Here is a 26,649-nt window from a genome sequence, read left to right as displayed (position 1 = left end):
TTATGCTGTTATTCAATATATAAAAATCTTAACCAAGGAGTACCATTGCTGTTGTTCAATATATAAAAATCTTAACCAGGGAGTACCATTGTTGCAGATATTAGGGGGACATTGATACCCAAAACGGCCACTCACCCTAGACTTGGATACCAAGTAACGTCCGGTAAGCAAGAGCTGGATATTTTCAACGGTGTTTGCTGGCATCTTGCAAGTGGCAACTTTTTGAGATGATAGAAAACCGATCCATACAAACGAAGAAAGAAGAAACTCAGTTCATTACTCTCACACGTCGCAATCCGAAAAAAATAGAAACATACAAAATTTAAACTCTAGAATGTTTTAAAGGTTTAAAAATGAAAACAACAAAAAATACATAATTATTTATGTATTGAGTAGGTTTTGTTTTTTTCAAGGAAATATATATAGAAATTGAATTTTTATGTGATTTAAATTATGTTTTTAAATATTTAAATAAATTTAATTTTTTATTTTTTTTATTATATTTAAATTAGGTAGATTTCATCATTTAAATTTATAACTCTCACTCACTTTTAATAAAGATTTAAAAAAAAAAAAATACAAAATTTAAACTCTAGAATGCTTTAAAGGTTTAAAAAGAAAAAAACAATAACAATAACAATTTCCTAAAGGTGATAAATGATGTTTCACCAAAACTTAAAATATATCTAAATCAACGACTGTCTCGTCCCCATATCGTATCAGGCATAATTTATTTGCCCAAATAAAAATGTGAATGGTCGCTATAAATTTGAACGTCACTTCAATTGTAAAGTTCTGCTAATAATTCATGTGATATAATTGAGATGATGCCGTTTTGATGATATAATTTAGCCATCTTTTCATTATTGGAATCTGTTAATTTGATAAATAAATTATTATGAATATTTTAGAATTATATAAATATAATTATTTTAAATATTTAATAAAATTAAATAAAAAATGTAAAACACAATAAAATAACCGTACTATCGCTATAATCCCTATCTTATTTTTTGATAAAAACTAATAATGATTAACCAAAATGTAGAATATATTTAAATATCATTAAAATTAAAATTATACCTCCCCGTGTGCCACGATTAGTTTTCTGTGTGGCTCTTATAATAGGCCTTCAAACGATGTTGCATTACCTTTTCTTAGTTGTGTCTAAAATCATTTTATTGGGTGTTTGAGTTTGTTGCTCTTTCAAGTAAAAGTTATCATTCAAAACTACTGATAAATTATGAATAATTAATATATTATTTATATTCAAATTTTAATTTATTTAATATGTTTTTTAAAATACTTTTTTACTGATATTTTTTCAAAATTATTAGTATTTTAAAAATTTTATAGTAATATAATTAATAAATCTTTGAATATTTGGATAATTTTCATGTAATAGTGATTTTTATATTAGAAGTTTAAGATTTATACCTAAAAGAACAAGAATAAATATTAATTATTTATCTAAAATATTGTAACACTACAGAACAGGAGTAATAATTTTTTTTTACCTTAACAATAATAGAACTTAACAATAAGAATTCAAATGCAATAATAGATTTTTAATTCATTTACATATCATAGGAAACGTATTATTGCTAAGTTATATCTATGCTAACCATAGCACATAACATTAATAATGTAATTCTGTTTCATTCTCGAGAACCAACATTCGGCTGACAATGATAATCTATACGGTACAATGGATATTATATAAAATTGGTCGTTGGTACCACGGAAATGAATGGCTATTTAGTAATTTCTTAATTGAGTTAATGCTTTACGCCTAAAAATCTGGCCTGGAAATGAGTGTTGCCGAGAATCGCTCGGGCAACTGGCGCTTGTCCAACTGGCCTTCCCCACATCGTCCATCTGGCACGATGAACGATCGGCCTGTCGACACCATGTGATATAGCGTGCTCAGGACTCCAGGAGTTAATGTTTTCTGATACATATCTCGAAATTACCATACGATGGCTGCTTCCCGGGTTTCTATGCCCATTCCTACGGTGGAGATGAGACCATCCAGATCGACGGTTGAAGTCGATCCAGGTGTGGGTGGTATGACTTGAAAGCCTTTCAATACGTTTGGAAATTCTTTAGCAGTTCATTGTTAGTGTAATCCTCTGTCGTTCACAGGTCTCTGGTGCTTTTGCATTTTCGCACAGGAAACCTCTCCATCATGCGGTCCGTGGTGTGAAAGGAACTCTGCCTCCCATCCTCGGTCATGGTAAACCGGTGCTCCCTCACCCTGGTGAATGTCACCTTGTTTTTACAGTTCGTTTTCTTTTTTTTCTTTTTTTATTTTCTTTTCACAGATTTGATTCTTATTCCGTTTTCTTTGAATGACCCCTTTGTCTCAGGTGCGGAGTCTCGGTGCCGTGGCCAGCGCTCGATGGAGGACCTGTTCTGTCTTCCTTACTCACTCCATGTTCCGGGTAAGAGACGTTTACTCCCGTGGTTTAAAAATTTAGGAAAAGACCCTGGGTAACGGACTGAGCCGTTGTCCTTCTTGGCAGGCTATCTGAGCTGTGCTTGAGCATGGGAGTCTATCACTGTTTCGTGGGTTTTCCTTCAATGTGGAAAATTAACGGCTTCCCCGCCTCTGTTACTTTGTAAACTATTTGGGTTCTGCGCCAAGTAGATCAGGCGGAAACCCTAGTTGGGTTGCGTTTAATACCTGTCCTTTACTGTATAATTTGTTTCAGAGCCGAGGGTTACACCCTACGGCGAATAATTGTATAAAGTTTCAGTTATTATTGTTAATTGAACTTTGGCTGGATAATGAATTGTGTGCTTCTCCATAGAATCGTTTTACGGTTCAATATTTTTTTTAAAGATTGCTGGTTTACCATGGACAGATTCTCGCCTGAGTTTGAAGTTTTCATTATTTGCTGTGTACACTGGATACGCTTATCTCTTCAGAGGATTTTCCTGTAAATTTCAATTAAGAGAAACATATCTCTATGGTTTTGTTTACTGTTACTATTTCCTGTTTGAAGAATATGGGTTGCTGGCTTCGACTTCGGAAGCCCTCGCTGGCTGCCCGATCATACTCACACAGGTTACGACCGTTTTCTTTTTACAGGCTCGTTCCTTGATTTTTTTGGAATGTCTGTTATCGTTTATTTATGTTTATGATGTGGGCGCTACCCTTCCTTTGTTTTTCAAGTACTGGAGTGTTTTTCGTTACCGAATTATTCATTCTTAAACTACACTGTTAAGATGGTGATCCTGCGATCTTCGATTGGTTGTTTAGTCTAGAGAGTACACATATTGACTCAATTTTTGACCTGTTACAGTTTTCTTTATTTCCTCAGTAGCATTCTTGGGATCTTTGTATGCAAATATTTATATATATATATATATATATATATATATATATATATATATAGATATATATATTGTTTCAATTTATCTGCGTAGGCTGAAATAAATATACACAGTATTTTGTTTTCCATTTAACTGTCACTTATGCTACAGGAATTGTTCCAGTATGGAAATCTATGATCTTTAATTAAATCTAGTTTAATATTTTCTTCCTTCTGTCAGTCGCACAAAAATTCGTTCTTAAATGTCATCAATGTGTTTACATTTTCCATCTCTACCAATTCCTGCATAATTACAGAAATTCTTCCAATGCCATACACAGTTCTAGGCCTGTCATAGACCCTAATTAATTTCACAGTATACATAAACCCTTAATAACTATTAAGTTTCTCAGTTAATCCATACCTGAACAGAGGCAAACCTCTCTATTGCGCTTGTCAACCTCCCGACCTTAGGAAGATCCTCCTCGATCTTCCACCCCCAAGCACTTCTGCAGATCTTCACTGTCTGCAAACTCTTTGGCTATACCAGAGTCACGCTATCTGGTCCTTACCAGACGTAGCGGTTCAGGAAGCTTCCGCCTTCCAGACACATGCCATCTGATCTTTACCAGACATAGCATTTTTTTCCAAAAGAGCAACTCTCTTTTCTTTTTCCTCCGCTATCTGGTCTCTACCAGACTTAGCATAACTTTCCCCCTTTTCCTATGGGGTCTCAACCTTCTCATGAAGGTAGTTAGGTTTTCTTTTTCCAACCACCTCAATAGCTACTAACAACAATTAATCAACATAATTAATTAAACAGTAGTAGCAATAATTAATCAACATAATTAATTAACATCAGTAGCAACATAGTTATTTTAATTTCACCAAACATAACCTTAGTCAACAGTTAAATTTTACTTCCTTACTTAAAACATTATCGATTTACTAGGGGCGTTACAAATATATTGATGATTTTATTATATTTAGAGTGGATTTTGTGTCCTGCAATCTTATTGTAATTTCTTATACAAATTTTGCAATATTTTTTTTATATAATTATTTTATATTAAATTTTTTATATTGAAAAATCTTATATTTTTTAATGTTCAATATAAGAAAGACGTTATCATAAAAGTTATAATTATAATAAAGAATATCAAATAATTAAAAATAAAAAAAATATGATATAGAATTAATGAAAATAATTTCAGATTTTATCAAGAAAATCAAATTTCTTAATATATGATATAGAATTAAATTATTAAAAAATTATATATGAAATTTTTTTATTTATAGATAATTGATAGATTTCCGAAGTGGCCCCTATTGAAGTACTTATGGAGGTTCTAAAATATATACTAAGCCTTGTGAGACCTTTTGGTTAGAATGTGTCATTCTAGTTTTGGATTTGAAAGGGATAATCAATTATTTTGTGCATGTTTACTTACATTAAATACGAAAAAAAAAATATTAATGATTACACTTTTATGGATGGATCATAAGCTTTTAAGTAAAATTTCGTATTGGTCTATTCACAAAATACTTTGAAGCTAAAGAGTTTGTTATTTTTGGGATACTAAAAAGGTTGAAGATGAAAAAACACTTTCTCTTGGATTGCCAAAACATTTGCCACACTACCAACCTTATTGACTTGTTAAGTCAACAAAACTGTCTTGATTTAGAAAAAGCTTCTCTCCTTTTTCATTATAGAAATAAAATCTTAAAAAATCTCAGTTAATATCCTATTTCCTTATGGCCCTATAGACCACATTGATCTTAGTGAACGTTAATAGTAATAATCATCATCCTCATCAACATGTTATTAGTTTAAAATTTTACTATCACAATGACACATAATTAAAACTTTTAAAGCAATTTTCCCTGTAATGCAGGGTTATGCTTTAAAATGATTTGAGGTGGATTGATATACAAGTTAAACATATATTTATTTAGAAAAACATATAATCAATTTTTAATCATAGAGATTTATCCTTGGTTAATTATGGATATTTTTAATTTATAAATGGGTTTTGTTAAAATATTATGGATTGACTTATTAACACCACATGAGCAACATCTATCTCACATTTGTTTTTATGATAAAATTTTAAATTAATCAATTTAATTTAAAAAATAGAAAATATATCTTTATCTCTTTTGAGATCCATCTATATGATTATTACTGAAAATAGTAAAAAATAATCAATAAATTTAAATCCCACCATAAATTAAATAATTATTAATAATTAAATTAAACTTCTAAATATTTATTTTAAAAAATTCCACTAAAAATTCCATCTTTTCATTATGTGTACTTTACTGCAAGGCAGCTTGTGCGTTTTTGGGAAGCCTACATAGGTTACACTGATGTCTCCTTGACTTTCTTTGTTGTCTCTGCTTAGTCAAAGTTCTGTGGATGTCTCCTTGACTTTCTTAGTTGTCTTACTGTCTACTACATGAATGGTCAGCATCTGCAATGGTTTCATAAAACTACGAAACTAGCCACAACAATTCTCATCACATAACTAACTCGCCAACTCTGTGTTGTAACTACTACACACCTACATGCGGACTTTCAGTTAGAGCATGGGACTACATGCAAGATTCCTTTTGCATGATTTACTCCTTGATTTACTCCTTCTTTAACTCCCCAACTGGTTAGTTCTTCTGCATGATTTACTCCCTGATTTGCTCCTTTTTTCACTCCGCAACTGGCTAGTTATCTCCAAAACTTGTTGTAGGTGTTGAGTCTTCTCATTGATCACCACTATGGTGCATTACCTTGGGATCTTCACCCAGTAATGCTATATCATGAGCATTGTAACCTATTTTATAATAAATCATTCTTTTCTTCTTTTGATTTTCTTTTAGTGTTTTTGCTCTGCAAAGCTGTGTGTTCAACCTTTATTAGCAACATTCATCTCTGCAGGTTTTCTAACACATTTACATGGTATCAGAGCCCACAGGTTGCTAGATAAAAGGTGCACCAGTACTTTATTTTGCAGGTATTACAGCTTGGAGATCGAAGATCACAGAAAAATGGAGTTTCCCAAAGCATCGATTCTAACACCATACAACTATCACGAATGGAAGGACCAAATGGCTCGATACCTTCACCATAAAGGGTTGTACATGATTACCATGGCTAAAGAAGTGGAACCCACTTTAGCCATAGAGAAATCCAAGTACCTTAACCGTATGGATGAGGCCCACGGATCCATATGCATGTGCATCTCTCCAGAGTTGCAGTTTCATCTATCTGCCTGCAATACTCCCAATGAGATTTCGAAAAAGGTTGATGATCTCTACGGGAAACAGGATGAGATGAAAGGACATCTGCTCGAAGTGGAACTGCTCTCATTGGATCCATGGAACTATGAAAGAATTCAAGACTTCTTCACCAAATATAATGATCTATTGCTGCAACTCAAGGGTTGTGGAATTGACAAATCCAAGGAGGAGAGTCGCGAAGTTCTCTCTATTATGTCAAAGCTCAGACCGGAATACTCCGTCTTTGTGTCAACATTTCATTCAGTAAGGCTTGCAACAGGTAAATCCTAGACTATGCCTTCTCTCAAAGAATTTATGGAGTCCCTTATTTTTTAGCAAGATAAACTCATTGGCATGGGGAAAGCCAAACCTCCAAAAGCGCATGCACTTGTTGTGCACGATGGAAGCTACAATAAAAATCACAGATCTAATTCAAATCAGAAAAATCAGGAGCAAAAAGACAAGGGAAAAGCGCATTCCCATCCAAAGAAGGAAGGGTACACCAAGCCCTTCAATGACTCCTATGGCTCGAGAAATGAGAAAGGGAAGAAAGGAAATAGATGCACCTACTTCCAAAGAGGATTCCATCCAGAATCCTCTTGCATGAAGAAACAAATTGAGGAAATGGCAGAAATTCTTCAGAAGCACAGCCTTGGGGACCACATCCCTCAGGGCGCCAAGAAGAAAACTGAGGATTCGCCACATAGGAAAGGTAACAATTTTGATGCTTTAGTTGCAATTAATTCTTCCCTTGATGCATGGATTATAGATTCTGGTGCATCACATCATATGGCTGCTGTAAAGGAAGTCTATTCCTCTTTGGATGCATGCAAAGGACCTCCCATCCTCATGGGAGATGACTCACCTATTGAGGTCACCAGAAAAGGTAGAGTGGAACTTTTACATGGAAGCTTTGAAGATGTGCTTCATGTTCCAAAACTTTCGGTAAACTTGCTTTCAGTTTATCAGATCACTCATTCCAGCACCGGAAAGAGAGTGGAATTCACTCCAGATGTAGTGAACATATATGACTTACATAGCAGCTCCAAAATTGCAATAGGTGAGGTAAACAATGGAGCCAGACTGTATACATTTATTGAATTTATTGAATTTGAATCCTCCTTATTTCTTACACATGCTGATGATAGTAGTAGGCTTTGGCATGAGAGGTTTGGTCACTTAAATTACAAGTATTTGCAGCAGCTAAGCAAGCATGAGATGGTGGAAGGCTTGTTAAATATCAGTTTCTCCAAAGGAATTTGTGAAGGGTGTGTCCTTGGAAAACATCCCAGAGAAAAGTTTAACACTGGCAAGACTCACAGGGCATCCTCTCCTCTAGATCTGATCCATAGTGATCTCATGGGGCCTTTTCCTCATCCTTCCATCAACAAAGAAAGGTATGTGCTTACATTTATTGATGATTTCTCACGTTATAATTGGGTGTATCTTCATAGGAACAAATCTAAAGTTTTTGCGCACTTTGAAGATTTCAAAGCACTAGTTGAGACACAGTCAGAGAGAAAGATCAAAGCCCTCCATACAGACAATGGGGGGGAATATGTTAGCATAGCACTTTGGAACCTTTGCCTTCAGTTTGGCATACAGTTGCAGTACACAGTTCCATACACTCCACAACAGAACGAAGTTGCTAAGAGAAAGAACTGATCTCTCAAGGAGATGGCTTCCTGCATGTTGCATGCTAAGTCACTACCTCATAAGCTATGGGCCGAAGCACTTAATTGTGCTAACTACATCCAGAACAGATCTTCTCATAGGTCTGTCAAGGATCAGACCCCCTTTGAGGCTTGGAGTGGCACTAAACCAGAGGTCACTCACTTCCGTGTTTTCGGGTCCCGAGCATGGGCCAAGATTCCCTCTGAAAAGAGGAAATCTCTTGATCCACAGAGCATTGAGTGCGTCTTTGTTGGATACCGTAATGTTGTGAAGGGATACCGACTCTTGATTCCCTCTACGGACAAGCTAATCATTTAGCAAAGTGTCAAATTTGAGGAAAGTCTCTCGCATGCACCTCTATCACCACATGAAGACACCTTTTATCTACCTCATGTCTGAGATCATGACTCAGTACACTCAGATGCAGATACAGAGCATGCAGATGCCGAGGTAGAGCATGTAGATGCAGAGACAGAGTCTTCAAATACAAATCTAGTGCATGCAAATGATGATCCACATCCAAGTCCAGATCGAGCTTCCAGCAGTGAATCATATTCCCCTATCATAAAACAGAGAAAAAGGAGCTTACGTGAGATATATGCACAAGACAACCTAGCTACTAGAACTGATCTTGTGGGGGATAATTCAGATCTGCATAGGACTAGCTTAGAGTTTATTGAGCCTCCTCTTGCCCTCGCTGCCACTGAACCATTGTCATCCTGGCATTGTCATTTGGTTCATTCTTCTGATCCACAGTCTTATGTTGAGGCTGTTGGGCATCCATCTTGGGAGTCTGCCATGGAGGAGGAGTATAACTCCCTCATCGAGAACCAGACCTGGGATCTGGTCCCCCTTCCTTCAGGAAGGAAACTTGTCCGATGCAAATGGGTCTACAGGACCAAGAGTGCTGCAGATGGGCAAATCACCAGATGGAAAGTGAGGCTAGTAGCTAAAGGCTTCTAACAAGTGCATGGCATTGATTATGACAAGACCTTTGCTCCAGTAGCAAAGATGGATTCCATACGCCTTACACTTTCCATTGCGGCTGCCCAGGGGTGGGAAGTACATCAGATGGATGTGAAGAATGCCTTTCTTCACGGAGACCTATTAGAGGAGATTTACATGGAGCAGCCACATGGGTTCATTCAGGATTCATCTTTGGTCTACATACTGAAGAAATCTCTCTACGGCCTTAAGCAGGCCCTGAGAGCTTGGTATGCGAAGATGGATTCTTTTCTCTTATCACAAAACTTTGAAAGATGTAAGTCTGATCCGAATGTTTACATGCTCAGGACACATGATTATCTTCTTATCTTAGTTTTGTATGTGGATGATCTCCTAATCACCGGCAACTTGGCTTCAGCCATTGCTATAGTCAAGAGGACCTTGCATGATAGGTTCTTGATGACGGACATGGGTCCGTTACACTTCTTTCTTGGTCTTGAGATCAGTTAGGATGCCATAGGCATCAAACTCTCTCAGGATAAGTATGCACGGGATCTCCTCTAGAGATTCCGCATGACTGACTGCAAGCCAGCACCGACTCCTTTTCTGTTTGGGGTCCGCCTTGAGGATGGAGGTGGCACTCCATTAGTTGACAACACTCTCTACCGACAGCTAGTGGGGAGCTTATTGTACCTCACCCACTCCAGACCAGATCTCTCATATGCAGTAGGGGTAGTTTCCAGATACATGCAGGAGCCGCATGAGCTGCACTGCAATGCTACCAAGCGCATCCTCCGATATGTGTAGGGCACCATCACCTTCGGGATTCACTATGCAACATGCACTGCATTGAATCTCCTTGGCTTCATAGATTCTGATTGGGTGGGAGACAACATTGATCGCAAGTCCACCTCCGAATATTCACTCAGTCTAGGATCTGGCCCTATCTGTTGGTCGAGCAAGAAGCAGGCTACTATTGCTCTCTCTTTAGTTGAGGCCGAGTACAGAGGAGTAGTCAACATCACCATTCAAGCTCTGTGGCTACAACACTTCCTCACTGATTTGGGCGTCTAGTTCCACCAGCCCATTGTCATTTGGTGTGACAATCAGAGCACTCTCAAATTTTGCAGGGATCCAGTACAACAGCAGTGGACGAAGCACATAGAGATCCATATGCAGTACATCAGAGACTTAGTACATGATCGGGTCATTGATTTGCAGTTTTGTCCCTCAGCAGAATAAACTGTAGACATCTTCACCAAGACATTCACTGAGCAGAAGTTTCGCTCTCTACGCGATCGTCTTGGAGTGAAGGACACAGTTGCTTAGCAACTGTCTTCTCTTCCTCTTTTCTTTTGATTACATTGTATTTTGAGGGGATGTTTTTCCCCCGAGGTTTTCCCTCTTTCCTCAGTTTTAGTACAAGATTCTTTGTATTTTGGGTGACCTTTGGCCTTAGTTTCTAGGGCCCATTTTCTATTTTTCCCCATAGTGGTGTTCAGGGGAGGTGTTGGAACTACTACACACCTACATGCAGACTTTTAGTTAGAGCCTGGGACTACATGCAAGATTCCTTTTGCATGATTTACTCCTTGATTTGATCCTTCTTTAACTCCGCAACTCGTTAGTTCTTCTGCATGATTTACTCCCTGATTTGCTCCTTCTTTCACTCTGCAACTGACTAGTTATCTCCGAAACTTGTTGTAGGTGTTGAGTCTTCTCATTGATCACCACTATGGTGCATTACCTTGGTATCTTCACCCAGTAATGCTATATCATGAGCATTGTAACCTATTTTCTAATGAATCATTCTTTTCTTCTTTCGATTTTCATTTAGTGTTTTTGCTCTGCAAAGTTGTGTGTTCAACCTTTACTAGCTAGATTCATCTATGCATTTTTTCTAACACATTTACACTCTGGCTTCCAACTCATCTACAAAAAGGAATTTGTATGGAGCAGACATGCTTCTCTGAAGGCAAAAGTTAAAAACTATTGAACCTTCAACCTTCTTGACAAATGCACGATGCCTTCTTTGATGGCTTCTCCTCATGGTTTTTTTTTTTTCTGAACTCTATGGTTGTTTTTCTAGGTTGTTCTTTTAATTCTCACAGGTTGCACAGGAACTCGACCGTAAAAACAAATCCCCTACATTTAATAATACAATCTATTTCCAACTTATGTGCACCCTTAAGGGTATGAACTAGTGGAGAGGCTGGATAAGGTATACTCTAAGCTCCTTACTTGTGATGCTTATTGAGTCAAGACTAAGGGTATGAAAGGTATAATTATTATTAAAAAAACATAAGTATGGTTAAATTGTACATTGAATAGGATATTTTATTTTAATGGTTAAGATTAGGGATATTATCTTAAAAAAAAAAAACAAAGTTATAAAACAATATTTTTGCAAGATATTTTTCTTTACAAAAATATCTTAAAATGGAAAGTAAAAATCTTAAACTTTAAAAAACAAGTAAAGATGTCAAATTCCAAGTAAGCATTTCTCATGAAATTTGTTTAAGGTATTGAAATAATTAGGACTTTGTTTAATTTTATATTACTAATTGTTGTTAATAGTATTTATTTCTTATTTTTAAAGCATCACAAGTTCAAATAAAAAAGGAAGTAACACATAAAACCATAGTACAGTTACCACTTATTCAAGGAATTTGAATGAAGTTCAAAATGAAACTTTCTTATCATATTAGTATATAGAGATAGACTTTTTAATTTACAAATAAAAAAATATTACATATTAATTTACTTATAATTTTATATTAAATTGTTGATTTTTTTTACAGGTGGGAAGACTTATTATAATTTAGTTGTCAAACTAGCAATGAGGAAAACTATCTCTGGTTGTTAAGTGAGAATATAGGGTGACTCATCACTATTATTCAAGGGAAACCATGCCACCTAGAATAAGCAACTAATGGTCCCTAAGGGGCAGAGTTTCACTCCTCCTAGATGTCTCCAGATCTTGGCCCTTAATCTTTTTCTTTAAATACAAAAAAACTAACTCTTAACCCCTAAAAAAACATTTAAAAAAATTAAATTATTATTATTCATACCATAGCCATTTTTAAAATAAATATTTATATTATAGAAATTTAGAAAATCTTAGTTTGATCGTAGGCCTCCCATCATGCTCGAGAAGGCATATTTGCGAATGCCATTGAAAATAACGCACACGAAATGAAAACGTGGCCGTAATAGAATCCATTATTAAAGTCGTACGCAAAGATAGACAGTAAAACAAATCATGTAAAGTCATAACTTTTAACGTCACTTTGTCTTAACGGTAGGGTTAATCCTTGCAATTTTAAGAATTGATGGCATGCACTTTATCAAATACTATGGAAACATATGTTTATTAATGATTATGGATTTTGGTATAATGACCCACTTTAATACAAAATGAGCATTTTGATATAAATTTAGTTTAATTATTTTAAGTTGTAAAAAAAATATATAATTGTCACACTTTTGGAGGCAGTTGTCTATAACGCGACTTTTTGAAAGTCTTTCTGGCGGATTTTTCCGGTCGAAATCCGGCAGGAATTATTGGAATCGCAAGTTTGATAGCTAGTTTCTGCACAATGAAAGCGTCCCAGGGGGTTTTCAGTGTGCTGAATCCAAATATGCAGTTAAAAAACCATTTTAACTGCAAGAAATCAAGATTTGACCTCAATTCTTCTGCCAGATTCCGTCACCGGAATCTTCAAAAAGTCGCATTATAGACAACTCCCTTTTGGAGATGTGATCCATTTACAAGTTTACTAATGCCATAACATATAGTTAAAACCTTCTTAGCGATCTGCTCTGCGATGCACGGTAATGTTTATTTTTTATATAGGGACGATTGTAACTGATAAATTGATCACATGCGGCTCATTTTTAGGTCTTCGATCTCCGCATGATGCTTTAATACCTTGACTTCGAGATGGTACCCTTTGTGCTTCTTTGGGGATAAATTCTTCGTTTTTATGTTGCACCACGGGAACTTGGCCTAAAAACAAATCTTTGTTTTGATTTTTCCGTTTCGGGATTTATGGAAGAAGTTTTACACAGATTTTAGGGACATTCTAAACAGATTTGAAATACGTTTTGTGTAGATTTTAAGGTTTTCTGAATACTTTTGGACATGGTGATATTAATGATTAGATAATATGATATTTTTTTATTTCCATTATATTTGTATATCATTAAATTTAAATTTATTTTGAAAGTTGTAATTTAAAACGTGGATTTTATCATAGTGAATTTAAATTATGGTACAAGTTGTAATTTAAAGCATGGGTTTTGAATGATGAGTTTGATTTGGTGTTTTTATTATCTAAATCTTAATTATTGTGGAAATAATTAAATAGTAATGACCTTATTAGTGTGGAAATAATTAAATAGTAATGGCTTAAATCTGGTCATATACTAAATGTTTATTTAAATTTTTATTCAATCACTTTTTTAATCTAAAATATGAATCCAATCCATTTAAAAAACCACAAAACATATTAGGAAGGGAATGCCTTTTACCCTATAACATTATTATTATTATTGACCAAAAACAAGTTGTTATAATGACATTTCTCTCTTATGGATACAAAGAGTTACACTTAAGTTTTCTAAAGCTAAACTACATTTTGCTCATGTATAGCTGTCAATAATAGAATGCTATTTCACCTTTTTTTAACTTGTTTAATATTTTTTTAAATTAACAAGTATAAAGGCTATGCATAATAATATAGTATAGCTTATAATTCTTACAAGTTTGAAGTAAATATAACATCTTCTTCTTTTATTATTATTATTAAAGTTTATGGTGAATTCTAAATCTTAATAGTTTTTAATATTATTATTATCTATTTGTCCCAAATTTTTAGTTTCCTAATTTTTTTTGAGATACACTCTAGTCATCCTAAAGATGTGTTCCTCATTCCCCAATGCTCTCTAGAAAACAAGTACAAAATAACTAATTTCTCTTCTCACTTAACATAATCCTTTCTTTTATCACCAAGCACACCTACATCTATTTGGTCCCCAACACTCTGCAAACAACATGTGCAACATAACTGTTTTATATTCTCACATACCACAAGTATTTCTTCTATCATGAAGCACACCTATACATATTTGTTCATATCGATTGTTTTCTTCATTACCATTATTTTTCTTCATAAAAATAATAATACCACACTCACTCACAACACATAACAAAGCATATAGCTATCCACATCACCATGTAGGTGCCATTTTTAGTCACTACTAACTACACAATGTGCCATCGATAACTCTAATAGAAATGTACGAAATACTTCTTCATACTCATACCTTGAAGACTCTTATTATTCCTTGCCATAATTCAATGGGGACTATAGTAATTGGTGACACAAACTAAAAAATGAAGCCTAAATTTTTCGCACAAATGTTATAATATTTGTTTTCACCACCCTATTGAATATTTATAATGTTTTCTATTGGCCAATGAACAATTTGATTGCTTTATTTAGCTTCTTCATGAGGTAGAGAGGTACATACGATCTGAAAAACTTAGGACTAAAAATCATGTTGAGAGGAAATTTTATCATAGCCAAGTAATGGTATAATTACTTTAGCATTACTTGGTTAACATTAGTTGTTCACCTCCACTCTGGTATCTTGTACTTCATCAAGTCTTGCCATGATCTCCTAAGCCCTCTGGTACACACAACTGTGGAATTGGTTAGACTAGCCAATCGGCCTTTCTTCAAGTGAGACTCCCTTCACTCTATTGAAGCACTTACTCCTCCTTCCTTTCTCCAACAACTCTCCATTCCTTTCCTTGAAAAGGATAATTTCTTAGTTTTTGGTTCTTACATCAGGCCAGACGATCCCTCCTTCCTGTTGTCGAAGAACTGCATATGGTTCAAATATGGTGTTCTTCAATTGGGTCTTCATCCTATCGAAGAAGTGTTGTGGAGTCGAAGCCCCATCACAAGATCAAGTGGAGCTTAAGCCCGGATCGATTGGAGGAAACCATAAAACTTAGGTATGGTCTTGTCAACTCAGATATTTGAACAAAAAATTCTCTGAAATGAGGGAATTCATGGTCCAATGTATAGGCCATTTTTGCTTGTTGTGGGAGTTCCTTTTGATAGATTGTAAACACCAAATTCTTATTTCAAAGGCCATGATGCCCCTCTATCATTTTTTTTAAATTTCATAGAACTATCCAGGATGGGTGTTTTAACAAGCTTACCCAATGATAAAATCAAAGCAAGACTCCCTTCACTCTGTCGAAGAATTTAGTCCTTCCTTTCTTCAATAGTTCTCCATAAATTTCCTCAACAAGGGTGATTTCTTATTTTTTTTGTTTTGGCCTCAAGCCAATCGATTCCTCCTTCCTATTGTTGAAAAAATAGGGTGGAGGCCAAGCCCCATCATAGGATCAAGTGGAGCTTGCACCTGGAAACATTGGAGGAAACCTAAAAAATATTGTATCCCTAAGTATGGGAATGAGGTATGTTCTTGTGAACCCAAATCCTTGAATGGAAGAATTCTCTGAAATGAGGGAATTCATAGTGAAATGTACATGCCATTTATGGTTTTTGTGGGAGTTCCTTTTGATAAATAATAAATGAAGGATCTACTTCCTTTCATTATGTGGACCAATTATTATTTCAAAGGCCATGATGTCCCTCTATCATTCAATTTTTGCATATTTCATAGAATCACCAGCAAGCTAACCCACCTAGAAAATCAGAGTGAGCCTCCGTTCACTCTATTGAAGTTATTAGTACTACTTCCTTTCTTAAGAAGTTTTCCATTCCAATCCTTGAACAAGATAATCTCTTTTTTCTGGTTCAGGCTTCAGGTCAGTTGAGCCCTCCTTTCTGTTGTCGAAGAATTGCAATGGAGGCCAAGCTGCATCACAAGATCTAGTAGAGCTTGCACCTAAACTGATTGGAGGAAACCACAAAAATATGGTAACCCAAAGCCTAGGAATAGGGTATGTTCTTTTGAACCCATATCCTTGATTAAGATAATTCTCTAAAACAAGGGAATTCGTGGTTCAATGTACATGACATTTCTAGTTGTTTTGGGAGGTATTTTTGATATATGTCAAGCATATGATTTGCCTTTTCTTCATTAGCTAGTCCAATTGTTATTTCAAAGGCCATGATATCCCTCTGTCATACATCCTATGTACCATACCTACTCACAACCCTTGTTTGACTTGCATTTTGGCAGAGCATGATACTGTACTTATCCATAGAATATAGAAAAGGTGGATACTTGTGCAACTCTAATAGAAGGTGTTCTTTCAATAGATGAGACATGTGGAATGATTGCAAGATTTTGTGACATGTATTTCATTTCATTTTAATTTATGTTACTTTTCATTAAATCTTTAAATTTTAATTTCAACTAATAGTATGTGTGTGAGCATAACCTAAAAACAAACCAACATAAGGTTGCATTCATGGACCTTGCATGCAACCCAAGTGGGAACCTCACACAACCATGTTGTTCAATATGTTTTTGAGTGTTTGAGGTATACCTTATTAGGTATAAGTTTTAATTGATGGAAAATGAAAACATGGGTGCAAGCAGATTGGTCAAGGAGAAAAACAATTGGATTTCGAGTGAACATTGACATTACTCAGATGGATAGAGCTATGAAAGAGACTTCCAGTGGTATATGCAAGTCAAAAAATTCCTCCCTAGCTCAAAATTTATTGTAGATCAAATCTCAGGGGTTAAAAGTTCAAAGTTTTAGAGCTAAAGTTAGTGATATTTTTCTAGTTGATGATAGTTTTGCATTTGGACAAACATGTGGTTCCCTTAGTAGACTAGCTTGCGAAGAATGACATGTAAACCTTGTGGATATTTAAAGGTAGATGAACGCCATGCCTCCCCTCCTATTCATTGTAAAAATTACATTAGCCCATGCGAACCTAAAGGTTAACAAAAGTGGGGGTCTGCTATTGTTTTTATTTCCAATCAGCTGATCAGAATATGTACGATCCTCATTAATAGTGGATCCCCTCCTCATTTTACCACCAAACTAGACAGGGGGTGTCTGCAAAAACAATGTTAGAAACTAGATTGACACGACAAGATAAGGAACTGGGAGGACATGGCTGAGTGACTAAGTAGAGGAGAAAGTATTGATTGGTGAAAGCCAACAAATGGGGAGGCCCCACTTGATAGCTCAACTCAGGATTTTTTGCTTCAGAGATCCAAAGGTAGGAGTGAAAGAAAGTCTCAGGGATATGGGAGCTACTGTAAGGTGGCAAGATGAATTGGCATAATGAAGCAATTAGAGGTAGTGCAAGAGGTGAGCACATACAACAATTCACCTCGAAGGAAATGAAATAACAAAGGAATTTAATGGAAAATACAAGGTTGGGACCCTAATTCCACCATATGTTGACATGTACATTTTCCCATATGGACAAATCAAAAGATGACACATGGCACACCTTTATTGGCTAATGGAGGTGATGAGGAGATGTAATGGCATGATAATGTCAACATAATGTGGATCCAAATAGGGTCTGACAGATCACATGAAAATTTGGCATTTCGAGGTACACAAGTGGGCCAAAAATCGATGGCACATGACACCACTCTGTTAGTGACATACGATACCCTTGCAAAGGTCTCATATAGGCTGGAAGAAACGTCATCCCAATAACTCATTCATTGGTCCAAGTATGTAAGGTGAGGTACCACGGGGACATGTCAACCTCGACACCAAACAGTTAGGGACTGTGGAAGCATTTTAGCAAGTAGCATGGAGATTCTTTGAGTTGAAAAGTCGTTGAGACAAACTAGACTATATATGTCATATAGAGCATGGTGGGTCCTCACAGGACACATCATCCTAGAGGATTAACTCCTGAAGAATACAAATGTGCTTCATTGATTTTAGCTAAGGATAAAGGGATGGGTGCTAAAGGTTATGCACCATGAACTGGTCTTGTGTACATGGTGTGACCACAAGCGTGGAAGTTTTAGAGCTGATGGTTAAAGACCTTAGGGAAATAATGTAGAAGGACCTAGTGAATGATTGTAGTGTAAAGCGCTCATGCCTAAAATAGTTCTAGACTCTTGATTTAAGTCCCTATGGGCCTATGCTAAGGGCCTAATACATAACCATATTGATAGGTTCAGGGGGCTTCATTGACGAAGCAATACCATATCATGTGCATTCTTATTGGGGTACAAAAAATAAAAAAAAGCCTAAAACAATATATTGACTTATATAATAAGTGATAAGAGGAGTTTTATATGTTATATAAAAATATATATATTATAAGATAATTTTTATATCAAATATTGGCAAAGCAAGAGGCCAAAAATAGGTAGAGTATTGGGGCCCATAGGAGAGAGCAAAATTCATGTTCGAAACCTTTGCAACCAATGTTTGCAAACTTCTGCAATCTCTATTGACGGTCTTTGTTTGTAACCTTCCGCAACCAATATTTTCAACCTCCCGCAACATCTATTTTTCTAAGAGGGAGCACATGGAACCTCTGTTCTATTGGGTAGGAAACATTCACCTGTTTGTAAACTAATGGGTTCTAGTTTCAAGTTCAGGGCCTATCTTATCTTAAAGTCACACAAAGTTGAATTGATGGACCCTAGTGATTTGTCACAAGTAAAAAATCATTGGGGAAACATCCTCAGTCATAATGTGAAAGTGGGTCCTTGGTGTTAGGCTTGACCTCTACGAACGACTTGCTTGTACTTGGAAAAGAACTTCATATTCTTTTGGAAAAATGTAGTATCTTTTAACATGAAACATTTCCTCAAAAATGATAACATGAAACAATTTACCAAAAATATTTTCTATTAATATATCTACAATGATAAAAAGCCCCTTTTTTTGCTATTTGTTGTGATTTCTATTTAGTTCTAGGTATCCCTTGGAAAAACCCCTATCAAAGGCAAAATGAAGTTGCAGCATTAGGATAGATCTTTGATGTTATGTATGTGCATATTGTTGACTTTGTGTAGAAATCGTTGAAGTCATAAAGAGGCTGGCGAAGAAGGATGTTGAGTTAACTATAGAAGAAAGGAATTTAGTCTTTTTTTAGTATAAAAATGTGATTGATGCTTGGTAAGCATCGTGGAGAATAATGTCTTCCATTGAGTAGGAGGAGGAAGCGAAGAGAAATGATCACAATGTGAAGTGTATCAAAGAGTATAGACAGAAAGTTGGAGAAAAGTATTATGATATTTTCCATGATATTATGACTATCATTTAAGAACACCTCATTCCTTCCTCTAGTATTGGGGAATCCATTGTTTTTTACTATAAAATGTATTTTTTCTTATATTGACCTGTGAAATCTTTGTGCAACATGGGTATTAAGCTTTTGGGTTTTCTTATTTTTGGGGTTATGGATGTTGGGTTTTTGTTGTTACACAGGAAAGGACACTACTACCATTATCTTGTTGAATTCAAAACAGGAAATGAAAGAAAAGAGGCCACTGACTAATCCTTGAAAGTTTACTGGGTAGAAATCTAGACTTAACATTTGATGTATTATAAATTTTAACTATTGAAGGGTTCAATAGTGTAACTGAAAGATAAGGAAATGTTTAAATTTATTAGTGATCTACTTAACAAGAGGATTTCGTTTTCCAAAGGGTACATCATGTGGTGAAGTTTATTGTTATGGTGGCTTTCTGAGAATTTGAACTGAAATTGTAGATCCAGGGAATTGTCTATTTCTCCACTAAGCCCAGTTTGTTTTGGGGATTTCTAGTGGAAGGCATGATTTAGGTCCTAGTAATTGCTTTTGTTAGCTTGATTATAATTGGGTAGTCATTAATTTCTCTGCTAATGGAAAGTTGGTTTAACTTTAATTTTTTTACCATATTGTATTTATACCAGAGACTGTGAACTGCATACTAACTGTTGAAGTATCCTCAGGAATTTCTATGCAACATGTGAAAATTGATAAGTGGGATTGTGTTCCCCTTATAAAACAAGTTGATATATGGGTTAACAATCATGCAACAATACTCTTTTAATTCACTTCATGCACCATAATTAGAAGAATTGACATCACTAGAAGAGTGTGAATTTCATGCTCACTATTGGAGACCTTTTTATTGATCAAATCTTGGGGAGATTCTATGAAGCATGTAAAAACTAATAGGTGGGATTTTTTTTACTTTCTAAAGAAAATTGATATATTGGTAAGAAGCATGTGACAATGGTCTTTTAATTTTCTTGAAGCTCTATCAATCCTCTGTGAATAGTGGTAGTTGGAATGCAATGATTTTCATTGGTTTCGATTATGCCTTTATTAGATATTTAAAAACTGAAGCTAACACAATTTTTCTTCTTGAATATTATATTATAACCAGGTAAATATAATGGTTAGTGGGTTCGCTCTTTGTTAGTTTCTTCCAATGATTTATTGGTTTGACTAATCTAGCTTAAATGGTGTTGCAGTGTATTTATAGTTTTTATTTTTGAATTTCATGTTTCACTATTCCTTGAGGGCTATATGAAATAGAAAATAAAGTCACTCTCATAGGTTTCCTTAAAGGTTCATAGACAAAACTTAGAATATAGCATATAGAATCGATTAAATCTAGTCTTTTTGTCCTTCCTGAGAAGTCTTTTAGCATGTTAGCAAGACTTAGCTCATTTAACTTCACATGTTGTTTTAAGTGGTCCATATGTTTTAATTTTCATGACTGCAATAATGTAGGAGATAACCTTAAATTGTGTTAGTTGTTAATGAAGATTATCCTAGATTTCATCAAGTCCTCATATCACTTTAGTGATTAATTTTGAACACATGTAATACACTGTTTTCTTCAAGGGTATCATGTAAACTTTCAACTTACTTCTCCTAGAGTATTACCTTTCATGCTTGGCCTCATAAAGTTAGCTTCTATTACTAGAATTGTCCACTAGTTTGAATTAACTTTGGATATGTTACAAAGAATGCTTGGATAAGGTCTGGTGGTACTTATTGGTTACTTTTATTACAAGTGTCTAAAAAGTATCAAGCAAATTAATATGGTAAGTTTGCTGCTTTGTAGTTATATATAATGGTAGTTGTATCATTGTTTTTCCTACTGTGAAGGTGTGGCATGGAATACAAGGTTCTCGAACATGCATCTTATTTACATGGATTCTTAAGTTCACATGGTTGAGGAAGGTTCCAATGCATATTTGTATTCAACATTTGACCCGAGTGAATCTAAAGTAGGATTATGTGAAAGTCCCCATGTGTTTTCTATTTTGGCCTCTCTTCTAGATAGAGTTGTACAAAGTAATGAAAAGTTACTGGAGGCTACTAAGAAGCAAGAAAAAATAATAGTTTTTCTTGTCCTACGAACACCCAACTTAAGCATTCAAAGTTACATTGGTATAATTTTAAAGTACTCAAACTACAACCGATCATGATTTACTCTTTGTTATTTGTACATTGATATATTCATCCATCAACAACTAGATGTTCCTACCACCTCCTTGAATGTTAACCTTCTTTTGGTCACAAGTGTAATGGTTGCAACAATGTTTGTTGATGATGCATAAGTGTGGGTTTAAATTAAATGTTGTTTGAGATGTCATCACAAATAATTTATATCCTTTTGTTGCATTGAATGCTCATAATTATTTCAACTTTTTAACATTTACTTTGTAGGATCTTATATCTCATTTACATTTCATTTCCTTTTACTGTTTAATTAATCATTGTATGTAATTTACTCAAGTTTCTGCCCTTCAACGAAAGTGAAAAAATGATCTTTGTTATGAGATAAATTATCCATTCTATTTTGTTCTTGTTGCTTCTTTATATCCTTTTTTTCTATTGAACATGTAGATTCATTAACAATGCCTATTATGAAAAATTTGGGGGCGTAAGAACATCGGAAATGAATAGATTGGAAATTAAATTTTTATTTAATATGGACTTGAAATTGAAAGTAATAGTCAGTACATTTGAAAGGTATTTCTTGAAGTTAGAGAAATAAGTTTTTGGTGGTGGTGGCTACCAAATTCAGCAACCTCTCTATTTTGTTTGTTGTCACAATGGATTAAATAATAAATAGGAAACACACAGAAAATTAGTGGTGCCAAGGTTCACCTATGATGCTGTATAGGGAGAAACTTCCTTGTAGTCAAGAATATAAGTGTTGGTTGAGGAGAAGCTACCCTTGAGGAACTATTTCGATAAATTTCTACAAGGCTTCAAATTTCCATTCACTCTATTAGTTTATTTACAATTTAACTACTTTACTGCAATTTTTGTTTGTATCTATGCATTAGGCTATTGAGTGAAAGCTAGTGTAGTTGTCCTTGTTGAGAAGTCTTTAGTTTCCTTGTTATAATATTGATGTTACTTTCGATTAAAGTACTTGGGTCCAAAGAGTTTGGGTAGAGTAGTCATTTATTACAATTTATAATGCATTACTGCAGACAACTTCAAGTACTCCAGAGTCAAATTTAGCGCCAATTCATCCAATCAGACTTGGATTGGCATTGAACTTCTCTCTTTTCTACTATGAAATATTAAATTCACCTGAAAGGTATGCATGTTTCCCTTTTTTCATGGATATGAAAAGTAGGCTTAAGTAGCCTAGTGAATTTAGAAATTTTTAGGAGTATATGCCAAATTTGCTATGACCTTTTTTCATATATATTATGTGTGTTGTAAGGCTTCTCATCTAGCCTAGAAGTTTTTAGTGCATCTATTCCATAACATGACACCTTGATTAAAGGGTCATTCAAAGATAACACTTTAATCATGCAACTCTTGAGGTATAATCTCACTTTGTGGACATATGATCACTTGGAAGATGGAGGTAGGATTGAGTTTGCTATTAATTTCTCCATGTTTTTTATGGATAAGCATTAGATAATTTAGTTGACTACATTGATCATAAATATATTTGTTTGTTGCCAAACGTCTATCAGATAACATTTGTTTAATATTATGCCATAGTGAGGCAACCCTAAAAATAGTCTTAATATCAGTTTGGCCCATGTCCTATAAGACACAATCTCAAAGATTTTGTATGTTTTCTGTACTCCTTGGTACTTTGCCTTTCACAAATGTTGTTACCTTCTCAAAAAATTACCCTGGATTCGTTTCACCAAAACAACTAAAGTTCATCTTAAGGAGCTTTTTGGATTATCAAAATTGACATCACAACTTACTTTCCATGTAAGAGAGTAGTGCATTTAAGAATAGACTAGAACAACCAAGTTAGCTTCCTATGAAATCGAGGGTTGCTACAATTAGCTTCTATCCAATGAAAATAGCTAGAGAAGACATTGTGAAAATCACCAATTGATATGAGACCACAAACTTTATAAAAAATTCATTGTTCCAAATTATGTGCTTTAAATTCTCACCTCTCCACAATGCACAGAGAACCCATTGCTAATACCAATTCTAGGAAGTCTATACCTTCTAGATACTTCTGGAATTGATTCTCGTCGTCGAAGTATTTTAGGATTAAAAGCTTTAGTGTTGAGCAGATAGTATTTAGGCTTTTTTTTGCAACCATGAGCATTCATCATTATAACAAGTGTCGTAAACATCTCAATTTTATCATGAAAAATTTGTGAAAACACGATTTTGTAGCCTTTCTTATGTTTTCCATTTTTACCGATAATTTGGTGGAATCTTAATTTGCTAATGTTTGTTGATTTTTACATATATTCTATATTTTTATGATTTTCTGGTTTTTTGGAGCCTTGCTGATTTTATCCTGATGTCGATATTTGCAACATCGAATATAACTGACCATCTGGAATTAAATGTTATAATGATACTAATGCACTTGGGGTTCGAATGACAGTATGTCATATGAGAGGGAAACACTAATTATAACTAACCATTTGAAATTAAATGTTGTAATGATGCCACTTCGTTTCGGCTTCGAATGACAGTATGGCATATGAGAGTTAAATTATAAGATAAATTCGTCATCATGCCACACTTCAAAGTCTGTTTCTCCAAACTTACTCAAACTGTATGATGGCTACCTTAACACAGTCATGAGTGTCAATCATTTTGATTATTTATAGGTAATTAGTCTTCTACTTCTTCTATGTATCAGATTCCTAGAAATATCATCCCATGCAAACTAATAAATTTGATCTAGGTCTCATAGTTCATTCCATTTACAATGTCCTTTAATTGAGAGGAATTTGTTATCCAACTTTATAAGTGAGCCAAGAGAGCCATAAGTAATCTAAGAACACTAGATATTTCTACTGCTAAAATTCAATCCAACATTAAATTGTCATAGAGTCCAACTCATATGAAAAGGTATGATTGGCCAAGAATCAAAATTTTGTAATCTCTTTAGAAGGGAACCCTAAACTCTAATTGTTATCCATTAAATAAATGTAGCGCTGGTACAAAAATATTCATGGGAAAAATAATATGACGTCTGATTCCATTTTCCATGAAAAATTCCCACTTATGGTCCTAACCACTTTGTTGTTGAAGCAGAAGCCCTGGGTGCAAACATCTAATAGACCAAGATTTTCATGTTCTTTATCTAGTTTATATATCTTCCAAGAAATATTAGGTAAGAATTTCCACCTTCCTGGTATGTGCCATGTATTATTTTGAAGGACCTTCTCAAGCGTGTACTACTTTGAGTCATTGAGGAATCAGTGGGAGGAGTAATGCACATGACTAGTTGTGAGGATGTGGGAATGCATGTCGTTCTTTCTAGCTAATGAAAGCTCCCTATTTTATCACCTTGGAATATTAATCTCAATTTTATCAATCATCCACTCTCACATTAATTGGCTAGAAAGTAAACTTCATTGCATTTCTTCCACACACAAAAAAAAATCAACGCAAACAAGTCTCCAAGCATATTGAAACTCTAAGACCCAAGGAAGATAATCTCCCAACTAGGAAGCCTTCCAAGAAATGGAAGTTGAGAGGCTATTGGCTACACAGGGAGTTTTCTTAGAGCCATGTAGACTTGGCTAAGAGACAAAATGAAAAAGGACATTTTAAGGTTTCAACTTGCCTATGGTGAGGAACACATATATTTTGAACTCAATGAGTCCAAGGTAAGGGAGTCTTCTATCTTTAGATAGACCCACCTTCGACTAATGACAAAATGAACAAATATTTCTTGGGCTCTAATGCTAGCTTCCACATGCATCATAGTAAGAAGTGTCAATTCTTTCACTTGCATCTTAGGTGCTAGGTATTATTAAAATGCCTATAAAGAATTGGCCTGGTGAAAATCCTATTGTAGTTGTTGACATGCTTGTATTTGGAAAAGTTTTGGATTTGTCCTACTTGTTGAAATATTAAAATAATCAGTTCTTTGTTTAACTTATTAATAGTATTTATTTCAGATTTAAAAAAATGGTATCTAATATAATGCAGTGGGAAAAATGCTTAACACTTAAATTCAAAAGTATTTATTTCATCTTTCTAAAGTATCACACATTCAAATTAAAAAGAGATATATATGTGTCTAGTAACTTTTTCATGTAATTTTGATAAAATTCAAAATCAAACTTACTTTACAATCATATTATTATATAAAAAGAAATTCTTTAACTCATAATATTAATTAAATATCTAACTTAATTATAAGTTTAAAATTAAAAAGAGATATATATGTGTCTAGTAACTTTTTCATGTAATTTTGATAAAATTCAAAATCAAACTTACTTTACAATCATATTATTATATAAAAAGAAATTCTTTAACTCATAATATTAATTAAATATCTAACTTAATTATAAGTTTAAAATTAAAGTATTATTATCCGTATCATAATCGTTTTTAAAAATAAAATATTTATAATACAAAATTTTTAAAAATCTTAGTGGGATCGTAAGCCTCCCACTATCTTCGAGAAGGCATATTTGAAAATGCCATTGAAAGTAACGCACACCAAATGAAAGATCACTCTATTTTGAGAATTGAGTACCAAATGAGCATTTTGACACCAATTTAAAAAGAATAATAGTAATAAATTAATGATTATATTTCTATGAATTATAAGTGTTTAAGTAAAATTCGGTATTAGTTTATTCACAAAATATTTTGGCCTTAAAGAGTTTGTCATTTTTGGGATACTAAGAGAGCTTTTAATTTCCAAAACATTTGCAATCTTTTCTCATTTCTATAACATTTTCCACACTACCAACATTTTTGACTTTTTAAGGCAACAAAACTGTACTGATTTAGGAAAGCTTCTCTCCCTTCTTTTTAATCATAGAAATAACATATTAAAAAATCTCAATTAATATCTTATTTTCTTAAAATCTTATAGACACATTGATCTTAGTGAACATTAATAATAATCATCATAATCCTCATCAACATGTTATTAGTTTAAAAATTTACTATGATAGTGACACATAATTAAAACTTTCAAAACAATTTTCCACTTGATGCAAGATTATGTTCTAAAATAATTTAAAATGAAT

General features: G+C 34.3%; 1 pseudogene; it reads left to right on the top strand.

Moving 5' to 3' along the window:
• The first annotated feature begins 1,979 nt into the window (after positions 1-1,979).
• Positions 1,980-23,083, top strand: LOC149235657 (14-3-3 protein 7-like; annotated as a pseudogene).
• The last annotated feature ends 3,566 nt before the right edge of the window (positions 23,084-26,649 follow it).

This window comes from Pinus tabuliformis, chromosome 8, assembly GCF_031772625.1.
Source record: "Pinus tabuliformis cultivar Carrire ecotype Pingquan chromosome 8, CPIR1, whole genome shotgun sequence".
Classification (NCBI taxonomy): domain Eukaryota; kingdom Viridiplantae; phylum Streptophyta; class Pinopsida; order Pinales; family Pinaceae; genus Pinus; species Pinus tabuliformis.
This window is presented reverse-complemented; position numbering and strand designations above follow the sequence as displayed.